Source organism: Peromyscus maniculatus, chromosome 2, assembly GCF_049852395.1.
Source record: "Peromyscus maniculatus bairdii isolate BWxNUB_F1_BW_parent chromosome 2, HU_Pman_BW_mat_3.1, whole genome shotgun sequence".
Lineage (NCBI taxonomy): Eukaryota > Metazoa > Chordata > Mammalia > Rodentia > Cricetidae > Peromyscus > Peromyscus maniculatus.
Window position 1 is genome coordinate 11,316,823 of NC_134853.1, and position 18,596 is coordinate 11,335,418.

Here is an 18,596-nt window from a genome sequence, read left to right on the forward strand (position 1 = left end):
CTACTGGTATTTCAACATGCAGGTAGGGGATTAAAGTAAATCATTTAATCCATGCAACATGTCACTCAATAGTATACTTTTGGAAATTGTTTCCACAGGAGCAACAGTGAAAGCAGCCAGCCTGAGATATCGACACTAGAGAAAGAAACTGACAACTCACTCCTTGTATTGATCCCACTCTTCTCTACAAACACTGACTCTACTCCCTACCACAGCCTGTAAGTGGTGCCTGCTGAGCTTGCTAAATTGCTGTGTAAATTATTTATCACTTGGACACCTTGTAAAGATCTCGTGTCCTCTTGTTGGACTTAGCTGTGCTTTCTAGGGTCTCATCTCTATGGAAAGGTTTCAAAAGATATACTGACCACAATGATATGGTGCTCCCTGGTTCCTGTCATATACTACAGATGTGATCTGCCTGATTAGTATTATGCTTGCATCTCAAGTCAGCTTCTTAGTTTTGAAATATTGCTTATAAAAATCATCAACATTTATATACAGAGAGGCCAGACTGAGGACCAGACAGGCTGGCAACTTTGAGCCCAGTACTGGCCAATTAGCATACTTTAAAAATAAAACATGTCAAGTACTCGAATAATATTTATTGGGGGGGCAGTTCCTGTTGACAGTTTTTATCAGAGGAAACAATCTGCTTGAGCCTACATAACATAAGTACTCAGAAAAAAATTGCAAATGTGTCCTGTTATGAATTACTCTTTATCACTTAGGGATTTTTTGGTGTTTTTGTGAACCAGAATTTTTTTTAATATTTATAATTTTATTGTAAGAAATATGTTTTATCCCCAGCCAACAGGGCAGCTTGCACAGATCATGATGGCTTGCTTTTAGCTGTCTGAAGTTCACACACGTGCAAGAGTGTGCACATGCATTTGCACACACGTGCATACTAACACTCACATTGTATGCAGGAGAAACGTATTCATGTCTGGCGGCTCTCTGTCCTCCTCTATCTGATTTTTACACTGGTAGCTCAGGATGAGTGCAAACGTGGGGAGTTCAGGCTAGAGCTACTTGAGTGGCTTTTAGGGTTTAGAAATTGACAGAAGTCCTCTTCATATCCATCCTTCCAACTGATGATGGCCAGGGAAATGGCTCAGTCAGTGAGTGCCTGCAGCACAAGCCCAAGGACCCGAGTTCAAGGAGCACCTTTGTCGCTGGCCAGCCAGCCTAGAAGAATCAAGGAGCTTAAGTTTCAGTGAGACCCTGTCTCAAAAAGGCAAAGTGGAAAGGCATGCCAGGCAGGTCTGTGAGTAAAGACACCTATCAGTCCTGACAGCCTGAGCTCAGTCCCTGGGACCTTCATGGTGGAAGAAGAAAACTGACCTCTGCAAGTACATACACACACACACACACACACACACACACACACACACACACACACACACACGGGATATAATTTTAAAAGACAAGGTGGCAAGGTGGATGGTCACAGTGAAAGACTCCTGATATTGACCTCTAGCTTCCACAGCCAAGGCCACACATGTGCACATTCATCCTCATGTACTTGTATATACAAGTGAATACATACACATACCTCACCCCTCAAAAAACCCAACTGTCTCGGGCACACTTTCAGAGTGTGAGATCCTTAATTCTCTCTCTGCCAAATGAACTCTGTGACTTTAGGTATGAATACCATTCTGTCTTACTATAAAGTGAAATAATAATAGTGGTAATTATATTATCTGCACAAAGCATTAGTAGAAGCCTGCATGTGATAATAAACTTGAGTCCTAGCATAGTTGCATAAGAAGTACCTCCCCCTCCCTTATATGACAGGACTAAATACCAGGATAGTTTGGGGTTCTTCCTACACCAAGATATTTTGTACAGAAGCAGACCACAGGCTCCTCTTTCCTTAAAAGTATTTAGAGAAACAGTATTCATGAACTGCATGTTGGAAATTACCAACCATAACTCAAAATTATGCTAGTCACAATTAAAAATGTATAAAATTAATAAAAATTATTTTTTAATTTTTTAAAAAGATTCATATTATAAAGTCTAATGTATAAGCTAGGAACCATGTCACTGGGTATCTGTGATGAATGTGACATGTTGTTGATATTCAATCACAGTAGATACATGATAATAAAAGTACACTGTTAGCTCTTATACATTCATATTATAATATTTTATAGGCATATTTATTGTAGAAATTTGGATCCCTAAAACACTATACTTGTTATTTCTAATTAAAAAGGGGAATGCTCAGGTGTCATGGGTCAGGGGTTTGGATCATGAAGTCTTCTAAGTAGAGAACAGGCAGCTATTTCTAGTCAGGGTCTGTGCACAAGACACGTCATGAGAAAAGCAAATTGGAAAGAAACGTGGTTTTCAAATGAGTATTTTTTTTTTTTTTACATATTTTGGTGTTAACTCCTGGCATGTAGCACATGTTTTTTCCTCACTTTTCTTCATTTATTTTTAATTTAAAAATACATACGGATTTGTTTATTGGAGGAGGGGTTCAGAGGACACTATATGGGAGTCAGTTTTCTGCTTCCACCTTTCGGGTCCTGATAGTCATTCAGTCAGGTTTGGCAGCAGGTACCTTTATCCACTGAGCTATCTTGCCAGTCCTCATTGATTTTTTGAGGCAGGCTATGGTGTAGTGCACACTGGACTCAAGCTTGTTTCATAGTCATGGATGACTTTGAACTTGAAATTCTATTACTCTAGTCTTCCCAGTACTATGGGAATGCACCATCTTACCAGGGAATGCTTGTTTCTTTCCTTGATTGTGATGTTGCATGGTCCACATGAAGTCTCCTTTGTCCAACCAGTCATTCCCTATTACTCCCACCAAGTAGCTTCCTCCTGTTCTTAACCAGGGCCTAGCATCTGAGACTGTACACAGTATTTGTGGTCCTATGACTGTTTCCTTTAAAACTGTCAAGCTAGAAACAGACAGAGAGAGGAAAGATTCTTTCACAGTTCGGTTCTTTCGGAAGCAACATGATGGCATAGTAAAGGGGAAGCTACATGTTCTGGAGAGCAGAGAATTTTCATGTAAAATTTATGGTCCCACACCAGCTTGGAGCACTGTTGTACCCACTTGCACTTGTACACATTATACATGCCTGGCTCTCACCAATAATAACCAAATTCACTGCCTTCTTTCCTAGAATACATGATTTTTCACGTTAAATGTATCTCGTGCATTCCTCACAGTGGCTTTAAGAAATGGGTCTTGTATTTTGAAGAGCAGAATCAAAGCCTTTGAATGCAATTTGTCCCATGCCATACCAAAGTCCACTGAGTTTACATCCGCCCCAGTTGACACAGCCGCTCATCCTGTTCACACAGTAGCTGCAAGAGGAAGGCCAAAGACACATTTTTTAGTATTGATTTACAAGCAATAACACTAACTTCTTTGAGAAAAAATAATGAGAGAAAAAGCAGCCCCTACCATAGCAGACTGTGTGTATTCCCTTCCACCGTCAGAGAGACAGGGAGGTTCTCCTAACAGCAAGGAGTCTGTGTGTGCTACAGCACTGTAGAGAGCCGTGGTCCAGTTCTGGGAGTGCTTTCCTATTACATGTCCATGACTGAGAAAGAGGTCACACTTCGAAATCAAACTGGTGCTTCCACGGAAGGGTCATCACTTTTACGCCATCACAAAGTCAGAAGCTAAGGATCTGCCAGGGAAGAACTAGACTTCCGTAAACTAAGAGTTTTAGATTTTTCTCAACCATGAAGACGTCCTTTCTTTCTTATAAAATGAACCGTGAAGGGAAATGTTATGAAGTTATATCTTGAAAATTTACTTTGCAAATGTTGATACCTAGTGAGTATTTATAAAAATGGTGCAAGATTATCTATTCTATTGTATCCTTTTATGTATGGGATGTATAAAAATTGAAAAATAAGATATTGATTTGTAAAATAAAAAATAATATTCAGTTTAGGAGAAATAGTTTATTTACAAATTTAATATTTCTAAGAATCATGTATTTTCTGTCTTATCTATTTTAGCAATGGTGTTTTCAAGTCATTTTATATAACCTTCATAATGATTTTTACCTCTTGCTCATTCAAACATTTGATAAACATATATTATTCCTGTTCATACAAGAATTGGAATGTTTATTTGCAGTTTTTATTTATTTCATTAGGTTGGGTTGTGGGTTTTAAAAAGATATTGAATTCTGATTATTATTTATTTCATTGTAGTGGTGGCATTATTATTAGCACATGTGCATGCATGGTGTGTGGAGGGCATGCATGCAGGAATGAACATGAGGAGACCAGAGGTCAGCTTTGAGGACTCAGGTCTCTCCTCCTCTCTTTACTTGGGTTGGGGGAGGGACCTTGGGTCACCAGGTTTGCAGGGGTTGCTTGACCTGCTGAGCCATCTCATTAATCATTTTCAATCATTAAAATTGTACTTATGATTAGCTGTGTGCACGCGCCTGTGTGCCTGTGCTTGTACAGCACGTGCAGGCACAGTTCAGACACGGGGGTGAGAAGACAGTTCTCACGAGTGGGTTCCCTTTTTCCACTTCTGATTCTGAGGGTGAACCCAAGTCGTCAGGTGTGTATGTGCTGCAGGTGCTTTTCCACCGAACCATCTCTGCTTGGCTTACGTTTTTAATTTATTTATTTTTTTAATTTGTAAGCTTGTCCTCAGTAAGTTTCCATACATTTTTTTTCTTAATTTCCCTCTTGCTCTATTTTCCATTATTAGAAAAAAAAATGGCATTTTCAAACGTCGTATGCCTAAGGACCATTGTATTAATATTGGAATAAGAATATTAATATATATATATATATATATATATATATATATATATATACATACTTACCTATATACATGCACATCAAATAATCATGAACCTATTTGTTCATGGAAAGTATGACTCCATACTTTGTTTTAAAATGTGGGAAAGTCTGAGTGACTAGAATGCCAAACCTTCCTGTAGAAGGCAAAGACTGTAATGGGGTTTACAAAATTGTGCTCAATAATTTAGCAGGAAGTATGAGGTAAATGGCACGGGAAGATTAAGAAAATGAGGAAAATGAGGACTGGAGAAATGGATCAGGGATTAAGAGCACAGGTTGCTCTCCCCAAGGACCCAGGTTCAATTCCCAGCACCCTCATGTAGATTCACAACCATCTATATATAACTCCAATCTCAGAATATCTTCTTCTGGCCACATGGGCGCTAGGCATGCATGTGCTACACAGATACTCGTTCAGGTAAATCACCCGCACACATAATCAAATAAAATGTTTGAAATGTGGTCAAAAAATAAAATAAGGAAAAGCCGTTACCCCTCAGCTCCCTCATGCTGTGTTCAAAATATAGAAGGTGTCCAAGGAAAACTCATGTGGTAAATATGGCTAAATTTAAACGATTTTTATTGGCTGAAATAATGTGACATACACTAATAGGGTCTTTCATTATAGTTGCACAAATTGGGCTTTAATTTGTGGCCATTGAGTATGCAGCTCCTGACCAGACATCAATTTCTTTTTATTGAACATAACAAATAAAAATTGCACATTAAAATACTATGAACCATGTGCACTTGGGAACATTCTTATCAAGTGCAGGTGGCGTGCTTTATTAACCCTTGAAATTATTATCTAGACTAGTGCTTTGAATATAAGTGGTCATTATTTCTCTTGAATGAATGAATAGTAGTGGTGTGTCATCTTTAAAATACTCAATTTCATATAATTCTCCCAACTCAGCATATGCATAAACATGTATCAAAATGCAAAAATGTGGAAATATATTTTGATTTAATAATAAATACCTCTTTTTTAAATGCTAACAATAGTCATTTAAATTTAAACTGATTTAAATTGTGGCCTGCCAGTCCTATGCAAAGACCACTTTGGGGTTTGAGGAGATGGCTCTGTTTTCGAGTTTAGTTTCCATTGAGGAGTAATTTGTGTCAGGAATAAGCTGTTCATCTCATCAAGTAATAAAAAGTGCAGTCACAAAATGACGAAGACAATAAAGGAGCCAACGTGACACTGAGTTCAGAACAAAAGGAATGCTTTGCCTGTTCCATTTGTGTTTTTACACTCCACACAGCATATTTTTTTAGATTTTAATATTAAATGATCAAATAAAGCCTCCCTACCCCTTTCATCATGCCCTGTCATTAGAAATCATGGCAGTGACATGTTTATTTCCATGTGGTTAACTCCTGTAGAGTTGTAATATGTCTGCAATCTGCATTTAGAAAATACTCATGTGTTTACATATATTCTTGTCATGTTCAGTGCAGTTGGTCAGGATTAGAGTAAATTATGAAACAGGGCTTTCAGGTAGTGGGGTCAACGTTTCCACAGTCCTGAGAATTCTCCGTGGGTAGGAGCTCCTGATATGCTGGTATTTCATAGTCTTGTCCTGGACAGTTGTAAATTTGTCAAGTGTCTAAAAGTCAGCACATTTTCAATTTGTCATATAAAATTTACCACTTAGTAAATATATTGTGTCAAGAGGGACACTACAGTAATTAACGTAACTCCCATCCTATTGAAAAAGGAAAATAATATCAATATTTCATTATGTTTCTGCGTTATTAATTATCAGTTACATATCCCATTCCTTTCCAACAAAATCTTTGGCTTTTGTGAACTATATATCTGTAAAGCTGTCTTTCTGATAATCATTTAAAGACCCATGAGATAAAGGACATAACACCGAAACTAGTATCTAAGATCTATTACTTCTTCAATAATAATTTTTTTACTTTTTTTATTTTATTTTTCCTTTTATTTTATTTTACAATATCATTCAGTTCTACATAACAGCCACAGATTCCCTTGTTCTCCCCCCTTCCTGCCCCCTCCCCTTCCCCGCAGCCCACCCCCCATTCCCACCTCATCCAGGGCAAAGCCTCCCTAGAGGACTGAGATCCACCTGGTAGACTCAGTCCAGGGAGGTCCAGTCCCCTCCCCCCAGATTGAGCCAAGCATCCCTGCATAAGTCCCAGGTTTCAAACAGCTAACTCATGCAATGAGCACAGGACCTGGTACCACTGCCTAGTTGCCTCCCAAACAGATCAAGCCAATCAACTGTCTCACCTATTCAGAAGGCCTGATCCAGTTGGGGGCCCCTCAGCCTTTGGTTCATAGTTCATGTGTTTCCATTCGTTTGGCAATTTGTCCCTGTGCTTTATCCAACCTTGGTTTCAATAATTCTCCCTCCTATAAACCCTCCTCCTTCTCACTAATTAGACTCCCGGCGCTCCACCCGGGGCCTAGCCGTGGATCTCTGCATCCGGATTCCCCACTCCTTGCATGGGGTTTCTGGCACAACTGTTAGGGTGTTTGGCCATCCCATCACCAGAGTAGGTCAGTCCCATCTGTCTCTCAACCATTGCCAGCAGTCTTTTGTGGGGGTATCTTTGTAGATTTCTGTGGGCCTCTCTAGCACTTTGTTTCTTCCTTTTCTCATGTGGTCTTCATTTACCATGGTCTCCTATTCCTTGTTCTCCCTCTCTTTTCTTGATCCAGCTGGGATCTCCCGCTCTCTTTCCCTCGACCCTCACCCTTCATTGCTCCCACTCGTGTCCAGGCTATTCATGTAGATCTCATCCATTTCTCCATCATTGGGTGATGCCCGTGGTTTTCTTGGGGTCCTGTTTTCCAGGTAGCCTCACTGGTGATGTGAGTAGCAGTCCAGTCATCCTTGTTCCACATCTAGTATCCTCCTATGAGTGAGTACATACCATATTTGTCTTTCTGAGACTGGGTTACCGACACTCAGGATGATTTTTTCTAGATCCATCCATTTGCCTGCAAACCTCATGATGCCATTGTTTTTCTCTGCTGAGTAGTATTCCATTGTGTATATGTGCCACAATTTATTTATCCATTCTTCAGTTGAAGGGCATCTAGGTTGTTTCCAGGTTTTGGCTATTACAAGCAATGCTGATATGAACATAGCTGAGCAAGTGCACTTGTGGTATGATTGAGCATTTCTTGGGTATATGCCCAAGAATGGTATAGCTGGATCTTGGGGGAGATTGATTCCCAATTTTCTAAGAAAGTGCCATATTGATTTCCAAAGTGGTTGTACAAGCTTGCATTCCCACCAGCAGTGGAGGGGAGTTCCCCTAGTTCCACATCCTCTCCAGCATAAGCTGTCTTCAATGTTTTTTATCTTAGCTATTCTGACAGGTGTAAGGTGGTATCTCAGAGTTGTTTTGATTTGCATTTCCCTGATGATTAGGGATGTTGAGCAATTCCTTAAATGTTTTCAGCCATTTGAGTTTCCTCTGTTGAGAATTCTGTTTAGTTCTATAGCCCATTTCTTAATTGAACTGTTGGTGGTTTTGATGTCTAATTTCTTGAGTTCCTTATATATTCTGGATATCAGTCCTCTGTCAGATGTGAGGTTGGTGAAGACTTTTTCCCATTCTGTAGGCTGTTGCTTTGCCTTGTTGACCGTATCCTTTGCTCTACAAAAGGTACTCAGTTTCAAGAGGTCCCATTGATTGATTGTTTCTCTCAGTGTCTGTGCTACTGGTGTTATATTTATGAAGTGATCTCCTATGCCAATGCGTTCAAGACTACTTCCTACTTTCTCTTCTAGCAGGTTCAGAGTAGCTGGATTTATGTTGAGGTCCTTGATCCACTTGGACTTAAGTTTTGTGCACGGTGACAGATATGGATCTATTTGCAGCCTTCTACACGTTGATATCCAGTTATGCCAGCACCATTTGTTGTAGATGCTTTCTTTTTCCATTGCACACTTTTGGCTTCTTTGTTAAAAATTATACGTTCATAGGTGTGCGGGTTAATGTCAGGGTCTTCAATTCAATTCCATTGGTTCACATGTCGGTTTTTATGCCAATACCAAGCTGTTTTTATTACTGTAGCTCTATAGTAGAGCTTGAAGTCAGGGATTGTGATGCCTCCAGAGGTTGTTTTATTGTACAGGATTCTTTTGTCTATCCTGGGTTTTTTGTTTTTCCATATGAAGTTGAGTATTATTCTTTCCAGGTCTGTGAAGAATTGTGTTGGTATTTTGATGGAGATTGCATTGAATCTGTAGATTGCTTTTGGTAAAATTGCCATTTTTACTATGTTGGTCCTGCCTATCCATGAGCATGAGAGATCTTTCCATTTTCTGACATCTTCTTCAATTTCTTTTTTCAGGGCCTTAAAGTTCTTATCATACAGGTCCTTCACTTGCTTGGTTAGTGTTACCCCAAGGTATTTTATGTCATTTGTTGCTATTGTAAAGGGTGATGTATCTCTGATTTCCTTCTCAGCTTCTTTGTCCATTGTATATAGGAAGGCTACTGATTTTTTTGAGTTGATCTTGTATCCTGCTATGTTGCTGAAGGTGTTTATAAGTTTTATCAGTTCCTGGGTGGAATCTTTGGGGTCACTCAAGTATTCTATCATGTCATCTGCAAATAGGGAAAGCTTGACTTCTTCCTTTCCAATTTGTATCCCCTTCATCTCCTTATGTTGTCTTATTGCTCTGGCTAGAACTTCAAGTACTATATTGAATAATATGGGGAGAGTGGACAGCCTTGCCTCATTCCTGATTTTAGTGGAATTGCTTTGAGTTTCTCTCCATTTAATTTGATGTTGGCTGTTGGCTTGCTGTAAATTGCCTTTATTATGTTTAGGTATGTTCTCTGTATTCCTGATCACTCCAAGACTTTTATCATGAAGGGGTGTTGGATTTTGTCAAATGCCTTTTCTGCATCTAATGAGATGATCCTGTGTGGTTTTTTTTTTTTTTGAGTTTGTTTATATGGTGTATTACATTGACGGACTTTCATATGTTGAACCACCCTTGCATCCCTGGGATGAAGCCTACTTGATCATGGTGGATAATTGTTCTGATGTGTTCTTGGAGTCTGTTTGCCAGTATTTTATTGAGTATTTTTGCATCAATGTTCATGAGGGAGATCGGTCTGTAGTTCTCTTTCTTTGTTGTATCCTTGTTTGGTTTAGGAATCAGGGTAATTGTAGCCTCTTAGAAGGAGTTTGGTAATGTTCCTTCTGTTTCTATTATGTGGAATAATTTAGAGAGTATTGGTATTAACTCTTCTTTGAAGATCTGGTAGAATTCTGTGCTGAAACCATCTGGTCCTGGGCTTTTTTTGGTTGGGAGACTTTTAATGACTGTTTCTATTTCCTTAGGGGTTATTGGACTATTTAAATAGTTTATCTGGTCTTGATTTAACTTAGGTATGTGGTACCTATCCAGAAAATTGTCCATTTCTTTTAGGTTTTCCAGTTTTGTGGAGTAGAGGTTTTTGAAATATGACCTGATAATTCTCTGGATTTCCTCAATGTCTGTTGTTATGTCCCCCTTTTCATTTCTGATTTTGTTGATTTGGATTCTCTCTCTCTGTCTTTTGGTTAGTTTGGATAAGGGCTTGTCTATCTTGTTGATTTTCTCAAAGAACCAACTCTTTGTTTCATTATTTTTTTTGTATTGTTCTCTTAGTTTCTATTTTATTGATTTCACCTCACCCTTTGATAATTTCCTGGCATCTATTTTTCCTGGGAGACTTTGCTTCTTCTTGTTCTAGAGCTTTCAGGTGTGCTGTTAAGTCACTAGTGTGAGATTTCTCCAACTTCTTTATGTGGGCATTTAGTGCTATGAATTTCTCTCTTAGCACTGCTTTCATAGTGTCCTATAAGTTTGGGTATGTGGTGTCATTTTTGTTGATCTCTAGGAAGTCTTTAATTTCTTTCTTTCTTTCTTCCTTCCTTAACCCATTGGTGATTCAGTTGAGCATTATTCAGTTTCCATGAGATTGTAGGTTTTCTGTAGTTTTTGTTGTTGTTGAAATCGAACTTTAGACCATGGTGGTCTGATAGAACACAGAAGATTATTCCAATTGTTTTGTATCTGCTGAGATTTGCTTTGTGGCCAAGTATGTGGTCAATTTTAGAGAAGGTTCCATGGGGTGCTGAGAAGAAGGTATATTCTTTTTTGTTAGGATGGAATGTTTTGTAGATATCTATTAGGTCCATTTGGGTCATGACATCAGTTAAGTCCTTTATTTCTCTGTTAAAGTTTCGTTTTGGGAGATCTGTCCAGTGGTGAAAGTGGGGTGTTGAGATCTCCCACTATTAATGTGTGGGGTTTTATATGTGGTTTAAGCTTTAGTAATGTTTCTTTTACATATGTGGGTGCCCTTGTGTTTGGGTCATAAATGTTCAGAATTGAAACTTCATCTTAGTGGATCTTTCCTGTGATGAGTATCTAATGCCCTTCTTGATCTCTTTTGATTGATTTTGGTTTGAAGTCTATTTTGCTGGATATCAGGATGGCTACGCCTGCTTGTTTCTTAAGACCATTTGATTGGAAATTCTTTTCCCAGCCTTTTATTCTTAGGTAGTGTCTGTCTTTGAATTTGAGATGTGTTTCTTGTGTGCAGCAGAAAGATGGGTCCTGCTTTCGTATGTGTAAGCCTATGTCTTTTTATAGGTGAATTAAGTCCGTTGATATTAAGGGATATTAATGACCAGTGATTGTTCATCCTTGTTATTTTTGGTGGTAGTGTGTGTGTACTTCTCTTCTTTGGGGTTTACTGCTGTGGCTTTATCTATTGCCTGTGTTTTTGAGGGTGTATCTGACTTCCTTCAAGTTGGAATTTTCCTTCTAGTGCTTTCTGTAGGGCTGGGTTTGTGGATAAGTATAGTTTAAATCTGGCTTTGTCTTGGAATGTCTTGTTCATTATGTCTATGATGATTGAAAGTTTTGCTGGGTATATTAGTCTGGGCTGACATCCATGGTCTCTTAGTGTCTGCATTACATCTGTCCAGGTCCTTCTGGCTTTCAAAGTCTCCATTGAGAAATCGGGTGTTATTCTAATGGGTTTGCCTTTATAGGTCACTTGGCCTTTTTCCTTTGCTGCTCTTAATATTCTTTCTTTATTCTGTATGTTTAGTTGTTTAATTATTATGTGGTAAGGGGACTTTTTTGAGGGATCTAGTCTGTTTGGTGTTCTATAGGCTTCTTGCATCTTCATAGGCATTTCCTTCTTTAAGTTGGGAAAGTTTTCTTCTATGATTTTGTTGAATGTATTTTCTGTGCCTTTGAGTTGGTATTCTTCACCTTCTTCTATCCTTGTTATTCGTAGGTTTGGTCTTTTCATGGTGTCCCAAATTTCTTGGACATTTTGGTTCATGACTTTGTTGGCTTTAGTGTTTTCTTTGACTGATGAATCTATTTCTTCTACCGTATCTTCAACACCAGAGTTTCTCTCTTCCATCTCTTTCATTCTGTTGGTTATAGTTGCATCTGAAGTTCCTGATCTTTTACTCAGATTTTCTATTTCAAGCATTCCTTCTGTTTGTGTCATCTTCATTTTTTCTATTTCCCTTTTTAGGTCTTGGACTGTTTCCTTTATTTGTTTCATTGCTTTTTCATGATTTTCTTTCAGTTCTTTATTGTTTTCTTCCAGGACTTTATTGTTTTCTTCCAGGACTTTATTGTTTTCTTCTAATTTGTTTGCCCTTTCCTCTAGTTGTTTACAGCATTCTTCCCATTTTTTTTGTCTTTTCCTCTACACAAGCCTCTACCTTCTTCATGATGTTATTCATAAGGCTGTTTTTTTCTGCTTCTTCCAATTTTTGATGTTCAGGTCTAGATGTTGGAGGTGGGCTAGGTTCTGGTGATTCTGTACTGCTCTTCATTTTTTTGTATGTACTTCTGCCTTGACATCTACCCATCTCCTTGTGGTTCGTTCTTGGTCTTATCAGTGCACTTGGTTCAGACAGAGCTGACAGATTCAGGAATCTCTCTCTCTTGTCCAGATGGGAGCTCCCTTGTCCAGATGGGAACTCCAGGACAGGATGGAAGGTCTTATCTAGATGGAAAGTCTGGGCAGGAAGGGAGCTTTTGTCCAGACAGGAAGTCCATGGCAGGATGGGCGTTCTTGTCCAGAAGGGATGTCCGGGGCAGGGTGGGAGCTGAGGGCCGGTCTCTAAGTCTCAGGAAGTGTCTGGGGTCTTGGGAGGATGGGCGTGGGGGCAGGGCGTAGAGGTTTCAGGGGCTGCTGGGGGTCTTGTAGAAGGGGATCCTTCCTGGTGGGGCTAGAAGGGGACCTGCCAGGTGGCCAGAACCTGGGGCCAAGTTGGGCAGGTCTTCCCTGGAGTGGCTGGTGCCCAGGGATGGGGTCCGGGCTGGGCCTGGATACTCACCTCTTGTTCAGAAGGGAAGTCGGAGGCAGGATGGGAGCTGGGGGCTGGTCTCAATAATAATTTAACATTTTAGTCCAACTTTATTTATTTTTATGTGTATGGATATTTTATCTGCATTATGTCTGTGCACAATGTGGAGGCCAGAAGAGGGCTTCAATCCCCTGGAACCAGTGTTAGGGAAGGTTGCAAGGCTTCATGCGGGTGCTGGGAAACAAACCCAGGTCCTCTGGAAGAGCAAACTGTGCCCTCAACTGTTGAACCATCCCTCCAGAACCATTAATCTAATTTTAACATTGTGAATAGTATGAACATTTTTGGAGGATACAAAATTAAAACAAAATCTATTGTAAAATGAACGTCTCTTTCTTTGGTTTCGGGGGACAGGGTCTTGCTCTGTGTATTTGCTGTATTTTGCCTGTATTTTGCATCAGAGCTCCTGCCTCACCCTCCTGAAGCTGGTATTGCAAGCATACACCACCACTCTTGCCTCGCAATAGACTTCTTGAAAGATACAGATTAATGTTAAAGCAGCATTTTGTTCACTGTTAACTCTTTATTTCTTTCTTGCCATGAAGCTTACCTGATACCTACTTAAGGAGCTCTACTAGCCTCTTGAATATGTCTAAACATTTTAAATTATTTTCAACTCAGTCCACGGTTTATAAACTTCCTAACATTTGGATGTTTTCATTCATATCTTTATGTTTCCTGCAGCCCTCAATGTGTACTCCTCACATGGATGTTTTACATGTCTCAGTTTTTCTCTGGGAGTTTGTAACCTGGTAGTTATTTAAGTGAATTATATTAGAATTCTTCTTCTTCTTCTTCTTCTTCTTCTTCTTCTTCTTCTTCTTCTTCTTCTTCTTCTTCTTCTTCTTCTTCTTCTCCTCCTCCTCCTCCTCCTCCTCCTCCTCCTCCTCCTCCTCCTTCTCCTTCTTCCTCCTCATCCTCCTCTTCCTCCTCCTACCCCTCCTCTTCTTTCTGCTTCTCCCCCCCACATCTTTAAACTAGAGATGATCTCATATCTTTGAGTCCTCTATGCAAGTTCTCTACCTCCAAGCTGTATCCCCAACTCCGAATTTCCTGCCTTATAACATAAGGGAATTTGTTCTCCAGTATTGGAATGCATGATGATTTCTTCACCTACACTGTTTAATTTATTAAAAGAGAAGATCCTTCTGCAAAGCTCAAACACCTGTAATTCGTGTCATGAAAGAACTCATAAAACATTGATTTTTATTCCAGAAAAGTCCACAATATAAATGTCACTCCAGTCAGAGAACAAGAAAAAAAGACACAGGAAACACAGAAATAAGGCCTGCCATGATGGAGTGATCCCAATGCCTTCTTGTTTATGCAATGATATGAAAATAAAAAGTGATTTTGCTCTGCTTCAGCGTATCTGGATAAACTTTTGTGACTCTGTAAATTGCAGTTTTAGTGGAAATCAAAATCAGCAAAATCAAAATTATCTTATCAGTTTATGTTTGAATGGTGGATAAAGCTATCCAAGGGTCCTTCAAAATAGTTTGCTTTGTGTGTGTGTGTGTGTGTGTGTGTGTGTGTGTATGTGTATGTATTTATGTTTGTGTGTGTGTGTATGTGTGTGTGCATTTATGTTTGTGTGTGTGTGTGTATTTCTGTTTGTGTATACACTCACCTGCATTGTATTCCACGTAGACACTTAGACCCATGTGTGCTAGGCAAGACTGCTCCCAGAAAGTTACATTCCTAGCCTAACAGAACTTCTCTAATTCTTGAGTATTATTTCTTTCATTAAATTGCTGATACATGATCATTTTATGAAAACATATGAAGTATTTGAAGCATATCTTTCCATTCTATGCTGTGCTCTCCTTTCTTGTCCCCCAGCTTTCAAATTAGTTCTCTCTATTCCAAGACAGTTTGGATTCTATTTTCATGTCATTGTCCATGTATGGTATGTGTGTAAATATATGTATACACACATTTATTTCCCATATTCTTCTGAGTCTATGCTAATTTGATCTATATGATTATCTCTAGTTGCCTCCATTTTCTTGAAAATGACATATTTTTCTCTTCTTTATGTCTGGAAATAATTCCTTTGTGTGTATATACCAAACTATCCTTATCAAGTCTTCTGTTATAGACAAGTGTGCTTGCTGGACTCATGTTTTAAATCCAGATCTACTTTCTATAGTTGTAGAAAAACACCATCCTATTTCATCCAAACATGTCTAAGTTCACTAGGCCAAGGAAATCATGCTGGCTCTTTGTGGAAGGAAGTGCTAACTAGTGGACACAGTCCACCTAAGGGAAGGACTTTAACAGTGGAGAAATTAACATAGGTATAAACCACAGTAATGAGAAAGTGACAAATGACTTCCTGAGAAAAATATTAACATTTCATAGGTACTGAAGAGAAGAAATTTTTATCAACTGGTTGCAGAAAATATTTTATTTTAATTGCTATTATCATTTTTTTTGTTTTTTTTCCTCCTTGAGTTTTTTTCAGTCACTTTTAGATATCTGACTATGCCAAGCTTTTGTTACTTTATAATATTAGAATTATTCCTAGAATGGTTAGGAAAAACTTTTAAGGCACACATTATCAAAATGAACTCAAGACATCTATTCTATAAAGCAGAATAGATACATAGTAAGTAAAATGATTCAATAGTAACTTGAAAATTCTGATCATGAAAAGCCTTGGATTTTAAAATTACCGACAATTCATAGAAAGCTTTATAAGATGCACGGATCCTTTGAGATACTTTGGAACACTGAAGGGAAAGGGTGCACTTTTGCCTATTCTGTGTTGTGTTATTCTGATCCTCTAACTAGGTAATGATGTCAGGAATAAGTGACAGGTCACAGACCAATGCCCTTCGAGACTGATGCAAAGCCCTTAACAAAATATCAATAAACCAAATGCACCATGAACAAGGATTGCAACTGTTGTAGTTGTGAATGCCTTTAATCCCTGTACTCAGGAGCCAGAGGCAGGGGGATTGCCATGAGTTTGAGGCCAGCCTCATGGGCTTAGTAAGTTTCAGGTGAGCCAAGCTACTAGTGAGACATTGTTTCAAAACAAGAGCAACAATCACATGTCCAGCAAGCAAAAAGGGATTATGCAGCATAAGTATATAGGATTTTTTTTTCACACAAATAAAACACTAAAAAAAAAAGTCTAATAGAATTAAACTGAGCACACACACACACACACACACAAACACATACACACCTCAGTAAACATAAAGTGTGTTTGGCAAAATATACATTTTCATGTTAAATACTTTATCAAGTAGGCATAGATATTCAACGACATAAAGCTCACCTATTAGAAAAAAATCTACCTAAAATCATGTTAATAATGAAGACTGGAAGCATTCCCCAAAGATTTGGAACAAGATAAGGATGCCTGCATTTGTAATGTCAACTTAATTTTTTTTGGCAGTTCTAGACAGCATATACAGGAAAGAAAAGAAAAATAAAACTATTTCCATTTGCAGATAATAATATTGCTTATTATATCGAAAAGTTATTTAAAAAAATCCAAGAAAATTATTAAAACTGATAAATGTGTTCAACAGGTTATGGGATTCAAAGTCAATATAAAAACCATTTACATTCCTATACACTAACCATGAATAATTAGGTGTACAAGACTAACCTAGAAAATAGATACATAGATAAATGGGAAGGACTAGAACCCAGTCGTTTATGGTTAATTGATTCTTATAAGAGAAAGACCATCTATAACTCAACATGCAAATAATAGCCTTTTTCAAAATCCATGTTAGGAAACCTGGAAAATGGCAAGCAAAACAATGAAGCTAAACCCCTGCCTGAAACCATGTAAAAACAACTCAGAATGACCAGTGATGGGAATACTGCTGGAGCTGTCATGCTGAACTAGGAAATATAGCTTCACATCTCTGTGACCCGAGAGTAGGCCGTTGATCCTTACATGGTACATTAAAAGGATATCCACAAAAGAAAAAAACAAATTAGACCAATGAGATTATAAACTTTGATACTTTCAGGGACATCAAGAATGTTGAGACAATTCATAACTTGGAGATGCCATTTTCAAATCATATATCAAGAAAAGGAATCTCATTGTACTGCCATTTTGGGTAACATTATGAATAAACTGTTAGCACATATTATTAGTTATTAATGTGCAAGTATATTTGTAAATCACTTTAAAACAGTTTGACGTGTAAAGAAAATATAAAGTCAGTACCTTGTTACTCCAGGTAACACCTTACTCACACGCATTATCAGCAAGGATATTTATAGGCTATCCATGACTTCATATGCCACAGAAAAATCCTGGTGGTAAGCCAGTTGTCTATTAGAAGCATATTAAAAATGTTCTGTTCAAATCAGATTTGCAGATTGAAACAGCTTATTTATATTTTAGAAGTACAAAGCACACATATATATATATATATATATATATATACATTTATTCATACAAAGTACAAAACACATATAAAATATAGTTTTTACACATATATATATATATATTCTCTGGACAGAAGCAGAACTGGAAAACAATGAGACTTCAAAATGATGTCACTAGAAAGCATAGGGTCTTAGCACATGTTTCATAAGTATTTCAAGAGAGATCCTACATTAAAGAGAAATATTAGCTGAGAGACTTGGGCACTGGATATCTGTATTTGAATTTGTTTTGTTGTAAATTACATCTTGGGCAGTCATCTAAACTTTCTAAGTCTTAGTTTCATTTCTGTAAAATAAAGATAAAAAGTAGTGGTGACCGTCAGATATGCTAATGCCAAAAATCCCAAGAATCTGTTGGCTAGCATAAGGCTTGGTACAGAAAGCTCATTTAATCAATAGTGTATATTATTTTTACTGTGTTGATGACACACAAACACTTAAGATGATTGAACATATGATGTTCTCAGATTTCTTTGAAAGCCCCTGTCAAGATATTGTAGTGGCGACTGCCTGTCCCAATGAAAATGTCTGTCCCTGGATCACCAGAACACATGATTCATAATCATCATTTGTACTTAGTTTGTTACTTTCTAAGTCTTTGCCAAAGCCTGACGATTGAGCTGAATTGGTGCTGCTCCTATAAAACTCTCTTCCTCCGTTGAATTATGGAATTTTTGTTTTGTTTTCTTTTGAGTGGGAGAGAGAGGATTGGAATCATTTAGAGCAATAGTGTTGACAGGTATGGAGAAGTCTGGGCGTGCCAGTGTGGGTGCGTCACGTCTGACAAACGGCACAGTAACAACTATAATCCTTCAATAAGGATGAGAATAGCTTAAAGTCAGTAAACAGGAAATTCCAGGTCATCTAAGGGCCTAGGAATTACTGTAGACTGTTTTCAGAATACATGCATATAAATTGAATCCATAATCCTAAAAACCAATAAAATTCTGGGCATGATCAGGAAAGAAAGCAG

At 38.2% G+C, this 18,596-nt stretch overlaps 1 protein-coding gene across 3 annotated transcripts in view; it reads left to right on the forward strand.

The window, feature by feature from the left end:
* Window positions 1–18,596, forward strand: part of Hnf4g (hepatocyte nuclear factor 4 gamma) — a 136,231-nt gene that overhangs the window by 67,735 nt on the left and 49,900 nt on the right. For 2 of the 3 annotated variants that reach the window (XM_042270770.2, XM_076563773.1), the window contains one exon: window positions 99–218. The exons of the other annotated variant lie outside the window; for it this stretch is intronic. The gene's annotated coding sequence lies outside the window, so the exon portion shown is untranslated. The remainder of the gene's footprint in view (window positions 1–98; window positions 219–18,596) is intronic. 3 annotated transcript variants of the gene reach the window in all.